The sequence below is a fragment of the Ranitomeya imitator genome, chromosome 4, assembly GCF_032444005.1.
Source record: "Ranitomeya imitator isolate aRanImi1 chromosome 4, aRanImi1.pri, whole genome shotgun sequence".
NCBI lineage: Eukaryota > Metazoa > Chordata > Amphibia > Anura > Dendrobatidae > Ranitomeya > Ranitomeya imitator.
Window position 1 is genome coordinate 669,908,494 of NC_091285.1, and position 12,272 is coordinate 669,920,765.

Below are 12,272 nucleotides of genomic sequence, written 5' to 3' on the forward strand. Positions count from 1 at the left end.
TATAACGCCTGAGAACACCCCCTGTATGTACATTAGGGTTATAACACCTGAGAACACCCCCTGTAAGTACATTAGGGTTATAACGCCTGAGAACACCCCCTGTATGTACATTAGGGTTATAACTCCTGAGGACACCCCCTGTAAGTACATTAGGGTTATAACACCTGAGAACACCCCCTGTAAGTACATTAGGGTTATAACACCTGAGGACACCCCCTGTAAGTACATTAGGGTTATAACACCTGAGAACACCCCCTGTAGGTACATTAGGGTTATAACACCTGAGGACACCCCCTGTAAGTACATTAGGGTTATAACACCTGAGGACGCCTCCTGTAAGTACACTAGCCTTATTATAACCCCAGTGTACTTAGATGGGTGTCTTCAGGTGACATAACCCTAGTGTACTTAGCTGGGGTGTCCTCAAGTGTTATAAGCCTTACTCTTTGCTGGTAGACCTGGAGAAACTTTCAATATGAGGAATCTGCTGCTGCTACCCCAGAGGAAGCATACATAGAAGAGGGCAATTGATGACGCTGAGTGTATCCAACAAAAAATGGAGATACTCCGGAATACTCCCCAATGTGGTTGTTGTAGGAAAACTCTGCCCAACATACTGACTGGCAGATACAAAGTGGCGTAGGTAGTTCTTAAGAACCTTGTTGACCTGTTCCACTCGCACTTTTGTCTGAACGTGGTACATGGAGTGCAAATCCAGCTGAATATTCAGCACCTTGAAAAAAGCTCTAGAAAACATAGAGCTTTAATGTCTATTGTCTGTACAAGTCCTCTTTAAAATGTACAGTGCTGCGGAATATATCGGCGTTATAGAAATAAAATTATTATTATTAGATGTAAACTGAACTCGATCAGAGGCAATATGGAGATGAAGATCATGGAGACGAAACACATGCTAAACGAACTGCGTGTCGAGCGTAGGAAAGACCAACCAGAAGAATGAAGTAAACCATCTTGGAGAACTTGTCTACTACAACTCAGGTGGGGTTGTAACCCTCAGAGAGTGGCAGGTTCGTGATGAAATCCATGGCTATGATTTTCCAGGGGGCGGAAGGAGCCAGCGTAGGCTGAAGGAGACCAGCAGGCTTCTTCCTGGGAGACTAGTTTTTGGAGCATAGTGGACAAGCGATTACAAAATCCCAAACATCCTCTTGTTCGGTGAAGGCCACCAGAAGCAGCAAGCAATCAGCTTAGTGGACTTTCATATGCCCACATGTCCGTCCAGCTTGGATTTGTTTCCCCAGGAGAGAATTCTGCTCTTCCTAACAGTAGGCACAAATGTATTAAATGGAGGGATGTCTTTTAACTGACCAGGAGCTGCTTCAACTATCCTAGCTGGGTTAATGATGTGCTGTGCTTCCTCTTCTGAATCAGATACATCAAAGCATCAAGATAAGGCATCCGTTTTAATATTTTTCTCAACAGGAAAGAAGTGCAATTCAAAGTCAAAGCGGGGGTGGGGGTAAGAAGAGAGCTCACCATGTCTGACAGGAATTTAACCATTGTGTGGTCTGCAGAAAAGTTATAATCTTATGGTGCATGTATATTATTACACAGATTCTGTCAAATAGTTCAGAAAACATAGGCAGGGGTTACTTGGTCTGTATCGTGATCTTGTTAAGACCACAATAGTCAATACAGGGATGTAGGAAACCATCCTGCTTTGTCACAAAGAAGAAGCCAGCACAGGCAGGAGAAGAGGACTCACGGATGAATCCCTTGGCTAAGTTCTCTTGGATGTACTCTGACATGGCCTGAGTATCTGATATAGATAAAGGATACACCCGACCCAAGGGTGGAGAGATGCCATACTGAATATCAATGGGACAATCGTAAGGACTATGAGATGGTAAGGCCTCTACCTTCTCACAAAAGACATCTGCAAAGGCTCGATTATTGGTGCACAGAGAAGAAAGGTTCAAAGGCACAGAAGGCAGAGACTTGGTCAAGACCTTGACAAGGCAGTTGGAATCACACAACGATCCCCACTGAAGCACTTGACCAGTGGACCAGTCAACAACTGGCATGTGTAAATAAAATCCTTTCAGAATGCAGAACTCCAATCTTCAACTGGCAGGGTGGTAGGTTCCACCAAGAGTTGTCCATCAACTGGAGCAATAGAGAGGGGATGATCTAGCTGTTGTGTAGGAAGCTGAAGTTGATGAACCAGATCCTGATGGATGAAGTTGGCAGCGGAACCGGAGTCCAAATGAGCTGCCGCAGAGAGAAGCCTCTTTCACCAGACCATGGTTACCTTGGTCAATAGTTTTGGAGAGCAAAAGTTCTCACCTAGGGTCATCTCTCTAGCCAATCCTAGGTGCTGGAGTTTCCCAGCCTCATTAATGCCCTTTGTCTCCACAGTAGATGCACTTGCTATCTCAATGTTATCTCAATCTCAATCTGCATCGGTTCTATAGCAGGAGGTGTGGCTTGCAGCTACAAAGGATACTGGAAGGTTGGTGCCAGCCTGGTTGGTCTTTTGATACCATGGATAATTGAACTTGTTAGGCTAGTTTCACACTTTTGCTGAGTTGCGGAGGGCTGCGGACTTCCTCCGTGAAGCCCCACCCACGGCCGCACCTCCGCCGCACAGCTCCGCCTACATCCGCATGCGGCCTGCGTACCTATCTTTAACATTAGGTATGCAGGTCGTGGGGATCTATGCGGAAGCCTCCACATGCATCGTTTTGACGATGCGGCGACCCGCGTCGAACACAGCTGGTTGTAATTTCTTTTTTTCTCTGCATCATCAAAACGACGCATGCGGAGACATCCGCATACATCCGTACGAACTGCGTACCTAATGTTAAAGATAGGTACGCAGGCCGCATGCGGAGCTGAGCGGTGGAGGTGCGGCTGTGGGCGGAGCTTCACGGAGGAAGTCCGCAGCCCTCTGCAGCTCAGCAAAACGCTAGTGTGAAACTAGCCTAAGATATACATCTCATGGAAACGGATATCATACTTTTTAGCTAGGTGTATAAGGGCATCCAGATAACATGGTAGATTTCTTCCAACCAATTCATCCTCAATATGATGAGCCAGAGCCAGCTAGTGGTTCGCTACTAGGGTTTCTTCATTCCAAGCCATCTCTGCAGACAGGGTCCAGAAGCATAAAGCAAACTGAGCCATGATGTCCGTGCCCTGTATCAGAGTCAAAAGGGACGAGGCGGCTGAGGAGGTGCGGCCTGGTACATCAAATATCTCCAGGAACTTTCCTAAATCGCGGGTCTCAGGACGTCAATGTTCCCAAATGGGGTTTGCTTGTCCAGATCTTGTATAGGCCAAAGAGAAAAGATGGGCATGGGGCGTGACGTGGCACAGGTTTATAAAATCAGGGCTCTTCATGGGGTCTCCATAGTAGCGGGACGGTAGTGAAAGCTGGAGCTTAGCTGCACCACCTGAAACTGGATTATTTGACTGTTTCCCTGGAGAGGCTGCCAATCCTGAGGAAGGATGGCCAGACATGGTGAGGAGCAGAGTGAAAACTGAGGTGGACAAATCCTGCAGCTGGGTTGCAAACACATTAATTGCCTCCATCAGCTGGTCTTGAAGCACACATTGATCACGAACTTCTGCATACAGTACTTGAACATGAGTCTTGGGGTCTCTGGGACACAATTTGTCAATGGGGTTCATGGCCTGAACTTACTGTGGCAAAGGTGGATGTGGAGCCACTGCGCCACTGGTCGGGCTTACCCGGGAAGGGCATGAACAAGTGGCTACCTGGTCTTCATTAAAGAATCTGATGGTGAGGACAGGCTTGGGCCATGAGGGTAGACACCAGGTGTCACTCCAGAACAGTGCCTGGACTGGTCAAAGCAGGGTTACGAGGCACCGAGGGCATAAGCAGAGACGTGGTAAGGAAGTTTGAGGTGGGGAAGGCAGCACAGGTTCAGAATACAAAGCCGAGATCAGGAGTGGTGAAATCATTCAGAATGGGTATACAAGCCGGGTCAGTATCAGGGGAATCAATACAAACATGCACTTAGACCGCATATTAGGAGACAAACTGCACAAGAAACTTAAGTTCAGACAGGGTGTGGAGGGCGGAGCTGCCTAATATATCCCTTGCTGGCAAGGGATGGGCTAGAGAAGTTAAACTCGGCATGACACACAGGGGTTAAATTCCTGCACAGTCTGTCCGCAGCTCTCTCTTGCCATGTCGTAATTCTCAGAAAAAAACCAAAATAATTTCCACTAGGGTATATTAAAGAACTAACCATAAGGAAAAAAAACTTTAAAAATTCCTTTATTTAATCTTTTTGAAAAATTAGAAAAAAGTACAAGAAAAATATTCAATACATAAAAGCTTTTTTTGTATTGAATATTTTTCTTGTACTTTTTCTAATTTTTTTTTAAAAGATTAAATAAAGGAATTTTTAAAGGGTTTTCTCCATATGGTTAGTTCATGTGGTGATTCTCAGCAAGAGGAGGACGTAGTAGTGCTGGAAGTGTTGCACAAGGCAGTTCAGCGAGATAGCCTGAGACTGAGAGGATCAGAGCGGTGAGCACAGTGAGCAGAATGCATTCAAGTTACCGGGGTGACATAGGTTCACTAGGGTTAGATCACCTGAGGATGCCCCCTCTAAGTACACTAAGGGTAGATCACCTGAGGACGCTCCCCTATAAGCACACTAGGGTTAGAACACCTGAAGACGCCCTTTCTAGGTACACTAGGGTTAAATCACGTGAGGATGACCCCTCTAAATGCACTAGGGTTAGATCACTTGAAGACTTCTGCTGTAAGTACACTAGGGTTAGATCACCTGAGGACTGAACTCATGCTGACTAAGCATAAATCATTATAGTGCTGCTATAATTAGATTATAGATTAAAGTTAATTATATTGTGTAATGTGACTAAGTATTTTAATGTGGCATTATGTCCTAACTGGATCTTATATGAGCTGTGATATTGCCAGTTTGCAGCAGTACATAATTGAGTTGCAGCAACACAGATACATCTGAATGTTGTTAAAAAGTGGATTAACCATATAACACCCAGATTTAAATAGTGCAGCCTGTATGAATACTTCAAGTCCTAATGTCGGGCGGGTTTGCGGTTAGCAAAGTAATCAACTGATATCAGCAACTACGCTGCTGGGAATTGATACCGCTCGTGTGGGTAGAAAAGAAATATTGCTTTAATGCAGGTTGTACTACTTAAATCTAGATATTATATGGTCAATCCACTTTTTACCAACATTCAGATATATGTGTGTTGCTGCAACTCAGTTATATAATCCTGAAAGTGACAGTATCATGGTTTGTATAAGATCCAGTTAGGATATACAGTATGTCGCATATTTTTCCTAATGAATTATCCACATACATATACTGTACGTGAGTATTCGCAACCAGTGGCGTAACTAAAGTTCCATGGGCCCTGGTGCAAACGTTGAACCTTGGCCCCCACCTATAAAGGCACACTAACACCCAATGGTGGCGCCCGTGGATGTGTGGACCCAGTGTGCCACAGGACCGGGCCTACCTAGTGCCACATGACTGGGCCTACCTAGTGCCATAGGACCGTGGCCTACTTAGGAAGGTATCTGGGGTTCACAGGAGCTTCTGATGGTGGAGACAGACTGGGCAGCAGATAGCCGCCAGGAACACACCTAGGCAGATCCTGGTACTGCAGCTGCTGACCCCAGGGGTTAGGTTAGCTGACACGGACTAGGGCTATGTTCAGACACACAGGTCTAGGATGCTGAATCAGGAACTGGCTACACACAGATCGGGGAACAATGTTCAGGCACTTGCCGCACTGCCCAGGGGACTTCGGATTCAGGACTGGCCGCACCAGGGCCAGAGGACAAGGCCGCATCGGAATCAAGGATTCAGGTTCAGGACATTGGCCACGCCGTTACCAGGGATTCAGGTTCAGGACACTGGCCACACCAGGGTCAGGGGACCTCACAACTGCACTGGTAGAACACCATACTACCTCATGACTAAACTCACTGCTTGGCGACTCCCTAAGGGAAAGGGAGTCTTTTATACGGGATGACTGCCAGCAATAAGCTGAGAGCCATCCAGCAGGTGAAGATATTATACTAAATTATTATTATTGTTTATTTATATAGCACCATTGATTCCATGTACATGCATGAGAAGGGGTTACATACAAATTACAGATATCACTTACAGTAAGCAAACTAACAATGACAGACTGATACAGAGGGGCGAGGACCCTGCCCTTGCAGGCTTACATTCTACAGGATTATGGGGAAGGAGACAATAGGTCGGGAGTTGCAGGAGCTCCGGTGTTGGTGAGGCGGTAACTCCGGTAGTGATGAGGAGGCAGCGGGGTCAGTGCAGGCTGTAGGCTTTCCTGAAGAGATGAGTTTTCAGGTTCCGTCTGAAGGATCCGAATGTGGTTGATAGTCGGACGTGTTGGGGCAAAGAATTCCAGAGGATGGGGGATATTCGGGAGAAGTCTTGGAGGCGGTTGGATGAGGAGCGAATAAGTGTGGAGGAGAGAAGGAGGTCTTGGGAGGACCGGAGATTACGTGAGGGAAGATATCGGGAGATTAGTTCAGAGATATATGGAGGAGACAGGTTATGGATGGCTGTGTAGGTCAGTATTAGTAATACGCTGAGGGAATGGGAGCCAGTGAAAAGATTTGCAGAGGGGGGAAACGGAGGAGTAGTGAGGAGAGAGATGAATTAGTCGGGCTGCAGAGTTAAGGATGGACTGGAGAGGTGCAAGGGTGTTAGCAGGGAGGCCACAGAAAAGGATTTTGCAGTAGTCAAGGCGGGAGATGATGAGGGCATGCACAAGCATTATAATAGATTGAGGGTTGAGGAAAGGACGGATTCTGGAGATATTTTTGAGCTGGAGGCGACAAGAGGTGGAAAGAGCTTGGATGTGCGGTTTGAAGGGCAGGGCAGAGTCAACATAGCAACATATATAACCAACTGAGACAGTGAAGTCACAACACGATCAAAATTGTATAAAATGAATACAAATCTTTATATATTAAACAGAGATATTCCATATATATCAACATAGAGTATAAATATATGTCACTACAAATAACCACATATATAATAAGCAGCAGTGGTAAAACCACTACTGCACATGGACTATATATATATAGTGGTAATGATTACCTAATTGTCTGCAGCTGTAGCGGCGCGTACCCGGCATGTTGTCGCTCAGTAATGAGCGCGGCGCTCAAGGATCACGCCATCCGGCCACATGATCCGGTCAGCTGACCGAACCTGATGCCAGGACTACGTGATGCCTCTGTTGAGCGCCGGCACCCATGCCAAATGACAGCGCATGTGGAGCGCCCCCAGACACAGGGCCATGAGTTCTCGGTACCGGGCCTCTCTGGTTCGGTTCTGAGGCTGTCACGGTGGCTAGACCCGGTCCGTGACCCTGCTAAGGGGCGTCCAATAAAAGGTGATAGGAGTCTGTCAAGGTTTCGTGACGAAACCTGTGGTGTTCGGTCAGGGTGACCGACGCTGCTGTGGGGTCCGCTGGGGTGATGGAATGGCAGCCGGATGGTATACCTTCCTGTTATGAAAGGCAATTCAGTACCACAATGGACATAGCGGTCAGAGCACATACAGTGATCTGACAATAACTCAAAATCATAGAACGAGCTCTGAGACGTGGGAACTCTGCAGACCGCAATCCCTAATCCTCTCCAAACAACACTAGAGGCAGCCGTGGATTGCACCTAACTCTGCCTATGCAACTCGGCACAGCCTGAGAAACTAACTAGCCTGAAGATAGAAAATAAGCCTACCTTGCCTCAGAGAAATACCCCAAAGGAAAAGGCAGCCCCCCACATATAATGACTGTGAGTTAAGATGAAAAGACAAACGTAGAGATGAAATAGATTCAGCAAAGTGAGGCCCGACTTTCTTAACAGAGCGAGGATAGGAAAGATAACTTTGCGGTCTACACAAAACCCTAAAGAAAACCATGCAAAGGGGGCAAAAAGACCCTCCGTACCGAACTAACGGCACGGAGGTAAACCCTTTCCGTCCCAGAGCTTCCAGCAACAAATTAGACAAGCTGGACAGAAAAAATAGCAACAAATAGCAAAGAAGAACTTAGCTATGCAGAGCAGCAGGCCACAGGAATGATCCAGGGAAAAGCAAGTCCAACACTGGAACATTGACAGGAAGCCAGGATCAAAGCATTAGGTGGAGTTAAGTAGAGAAGCACCTAACGACCTCACCAGATCACCTGAGGGAGGAAACTCAGAAGCCGCAGTACCACTTCCCTCCACCAACAGAAGCTCACAGAGAGAATCAGCCGAAGTACCACTTGTGACCACAGGAGGGAGCTCTGCCACAGAATTCACAACAGTACCCCCCCCTTGAGGAGGGGTCACCGAACCCTCACCAGAGCCCCCAGGCCGACCAGGATGAGCCACATGAAAGGCACGAACAAGATCGGGAGCATGGACATCAGAGGCAAAAACCCAGGAATTATCTTCCTGAGCATAACCCTTCCATTTAACCAGATACTGGAGTTTCCGTCTAGAAACACGAGAATCCAAAATCTTCTCCACAATATACTCCAATTCCCCCTCCACCAAAACCGGGGCAGGAGGGTCAACAGATGGAACCATAGGTGCTACGTATCTCCGCAACAATGACCTATGGAATACGTTATGTATGGAAAAAGAATCTGGAAGGGTCAGACGAAAAGACACAGGATTAAGAACCTCAGAAATCCTATACGGACCAATGAAACGAGGTTTAAACTTAGGAGAGGAAACCTTCATAGGAATATGACGAGAAGATAACCAAACCAGATCCCCAACACGAAGTCGGAGACCCACACGACGTCTGCGATTAGCGAAACGTTGAGCCTTCTCCTGGGACAAGGTCAAATTGTCCACCACATGAGTCCAAATCTGCTGCAACCTGTCCACCACAGTATCCACACCAGGACAGTCCGAAGACTCAACCTGTCCTGAAGAGAAACGAGGATGGAACCCAGAATTGCAGAAAAATGGCGAGCCAAGGTAGCCGAGCTGGCCCGATTATTAAGGGCGAACTCAGCCAAAGGCAAAAAGGACACCCAGTCATCCTGATCGGCAGAAACAAAGCATCTCAGATATGTTTCCAAGGTCTGATTGGTTCGTTCGGTCTGGCCATTAGTCTGAGGATGGAAAGCCGAGGAAAAAGACAAGTCAATGCCCATCCTACCACAAAAGGCTCGCCAAAACCTTGAAACAAACTGGGAACCTCTGTCAGAAACGATATTCTCTGGAATGCCATGCAAACGAACCACATGCTGGAAGAACAATGGCACCAAATCAGAGGAGGAAGGCAATTTAGACAAGGGTACCAGATGGACCATCTTAGAAAAGCGATCACAGACCACCCAAATGACTGACATCTTTTGAGAAACGGGAAGATCTGAAATAAAATCCATAGAGATATGTGTCCAAGGCCTCTTCGGGACCGGTAAGGGCAAAAGCAACCCACTGGCACGAGAACAGCAGGGCTTAGCCCGAGCACAAATCCCACAGGACTGCACAAAAGCACGCACATCCCGCTACAGAGACGGCCACCAAAAGGATCTAGCCACAAACTGTCTGGTACCAAAGATTCCAGGATGACCAGCCAACACCGAACAATGAACCTCAGAGATAACTTTATTGGTCCACCTATCAGGGAGAAACAGTCTCTCCGCTGGACAACGATCAGGTTTATTAGCCTGAAATTTTTGCAGCACTCACCGCAAATCAGGGGAGATGGCAGACACAATTACTCCTTCCTTGAGGATACCCGCCGGCTCAGACAAACCCGGAGAGTCGGGCACAAAACTCCTAGACAGAGCATCCGCCTTCACATTTTTAGAGCCCGGAAGGTACGAAATCACAAAGTCAAAACGGGCAAAAAACAGCAACCAACGAGCCTGTCTAGGATTCAACCGCTTAGCAGACTCGAGATAAGTCAAGTTCTTATGATCAGTCAATACCACCACGCGATGCTTAGCTCCTTCAAGCCAATGACGCCACTCCTCGAATGCCCACTTCATGGCCAGCAACTCTCGGTTGCCCACATCATAATTTCGCTCAGCAGGCGAAAACTTCCTAGAAAAAAAAGCGCATGGTTTCATCACTGAGCAATCAGAACCTCTCTGCGACAAAACAGCCCCTGCTCCAATCTCAGAAGCATCAACCTCGACCTGGAACGGAAGAGAAACATCTGGTTGACACAACACAGGGGCAGAAGAAAAACGACGCTTCAACTCTTGAAAAGCTTCCACAGCAGCAGAAGACCAATTGACCAAATCAGCACCCTTCTTGGTCAAATCGGTCAATGGTTTAGCAATACTAGAAAAATTGCAGATGAAGCGACGATAAAAATTAGCAAAGCCCAGGAACTTTTGCAGACTTTTCAGAGATGTCGGCTGAGTCCAATCATGGATGGCTTGGACCTTAACAGGATCCATCTCGATAGTAGAAGGGGAAAAGATGAACCCCAAAAATGAAACCTTCTGCACACCAAAGAGACACTTTGATCCCTTCACAAACAAAGAATTAGCACGCAGGACCTGAAAAACCGTTCTGACCTGCTTCACATGAGACTCCCAATCATCCGAGAAGATCAAAATGTCATCCAAGTACACAATCAGGAATTTATCCAGGTACTCTCGGAAGATGTCATGCATAAAGGACTGAAACACTGACGGAGCATTGGCAAGTCCGAATGGCATCACTAGATACTCAAAATGACCCTCGGGCGTATTAAATGCAGTTTTCCATTCATCTCCTCGCCTGATTCGCACCAGATTATACGCACCACGAAGATCTATCTTGGTGAACCAACTAGCCCCCTTAATCCGAGCAAACAAATCAGATAACAATGGCAAGGGGTACTGAAATTTAACCGTGATCTTATTTAGAAGGCGGTAATCTATACAAGGTCTCTGCGAACCATCCTTCTTGGCTACAAAAAAGAACCCTGCTCCTAATGGTGACGATGACGGGCGAATATGCCCCTTCTCCAGGGATTCCTTCACATAACTGCACATAGCGGCATGCTCAGGCACGGATAAATTAAACAGTCGACCTTTTGGGAATTTACTACCAGGAATCAAATTGATAGCACAATCACAATCCCTATGCGGAGGTAGGGCATCGGACTTGGGCTCATCAAATACATCCCGGTAATCAGACAAGAACTCTGGAACCTCAGAAGGGGTGGATGACGAAATTGACAGAAATGGAACATCACCATGTACCCCCTGACAACCCCAGCTGGACACTGACATGGATTTCCAATCTAATACTGGATTATGGGCTTGTAAAAAAACCAAAAAAAAAACAGGATTCATAAAAAATAACCTTTATTAATATATACTACTAAAACACTCTAATCATTAAAACACAATAACAGAAATGTGCCTATATGGTCCTAGAGCGACACTATGCTTTGTCCTACCTGGCAGCGGGGGTTGGCACCCTAAATTACGCTTGGCGCCCCCACTCCACGGCGGCTCGCCCTCAGAATCCCTAGAGATCCCTACGATACAGGAAACCTGGAGCAACCTAATAAATGCCTAACGGACAAACCCTACCTGACAGTGGAGGTTGGCACCCTACTTTGAAACGGTTGGCGCCCCCACTCAGCGTCGACTTACCCTAGGATCCCTCAAAAAATCCCTACAATGGAGATAAAGATCAGAAAAATGTCCCAATACACCCTGATAACCACAAAAATAAATAAAAAATGTGAAACAAAAACATAAAGAAAATAACCTAACCAGATAATGTAGTGTAATAGAGAGATCAGTATATCACAGATTGGGCTTCAGTCTACAAAATCGGATATGCCCAGCTAGCAAAAGGTATATCAGGATGCAGTAAATAAATCTCACATCATCAAAAAAAAAAATAAAAAAGATGATAACATATCCAATAGGGGGACACATTTATATCATAAAGTCAATCAGTATATGATTATGTTAGCGAGACACAATCGTCTCTAGCCGAACAGGCAATATACAAATGTTTAAAGAATTTGCCCAAAAAGCCCCCTCATATGGACAAAAAAAGGCTATTATATCAATCTCCGATAATGCAAACAAAGGCCTCACGTTTGTCCCGACTATGAGATTTGATCCATTTATTTGGATCAAGGATTTGAATCTATTCACGAGAAAATTGAAGTGGAGACGGTTCTTTCATAAGAATGATATACAGAGATGCCAACAATTGGGTATCTCAGTAGACGATCTAGCTGACCTAGATACACTTACTGCATTAAGTGAAG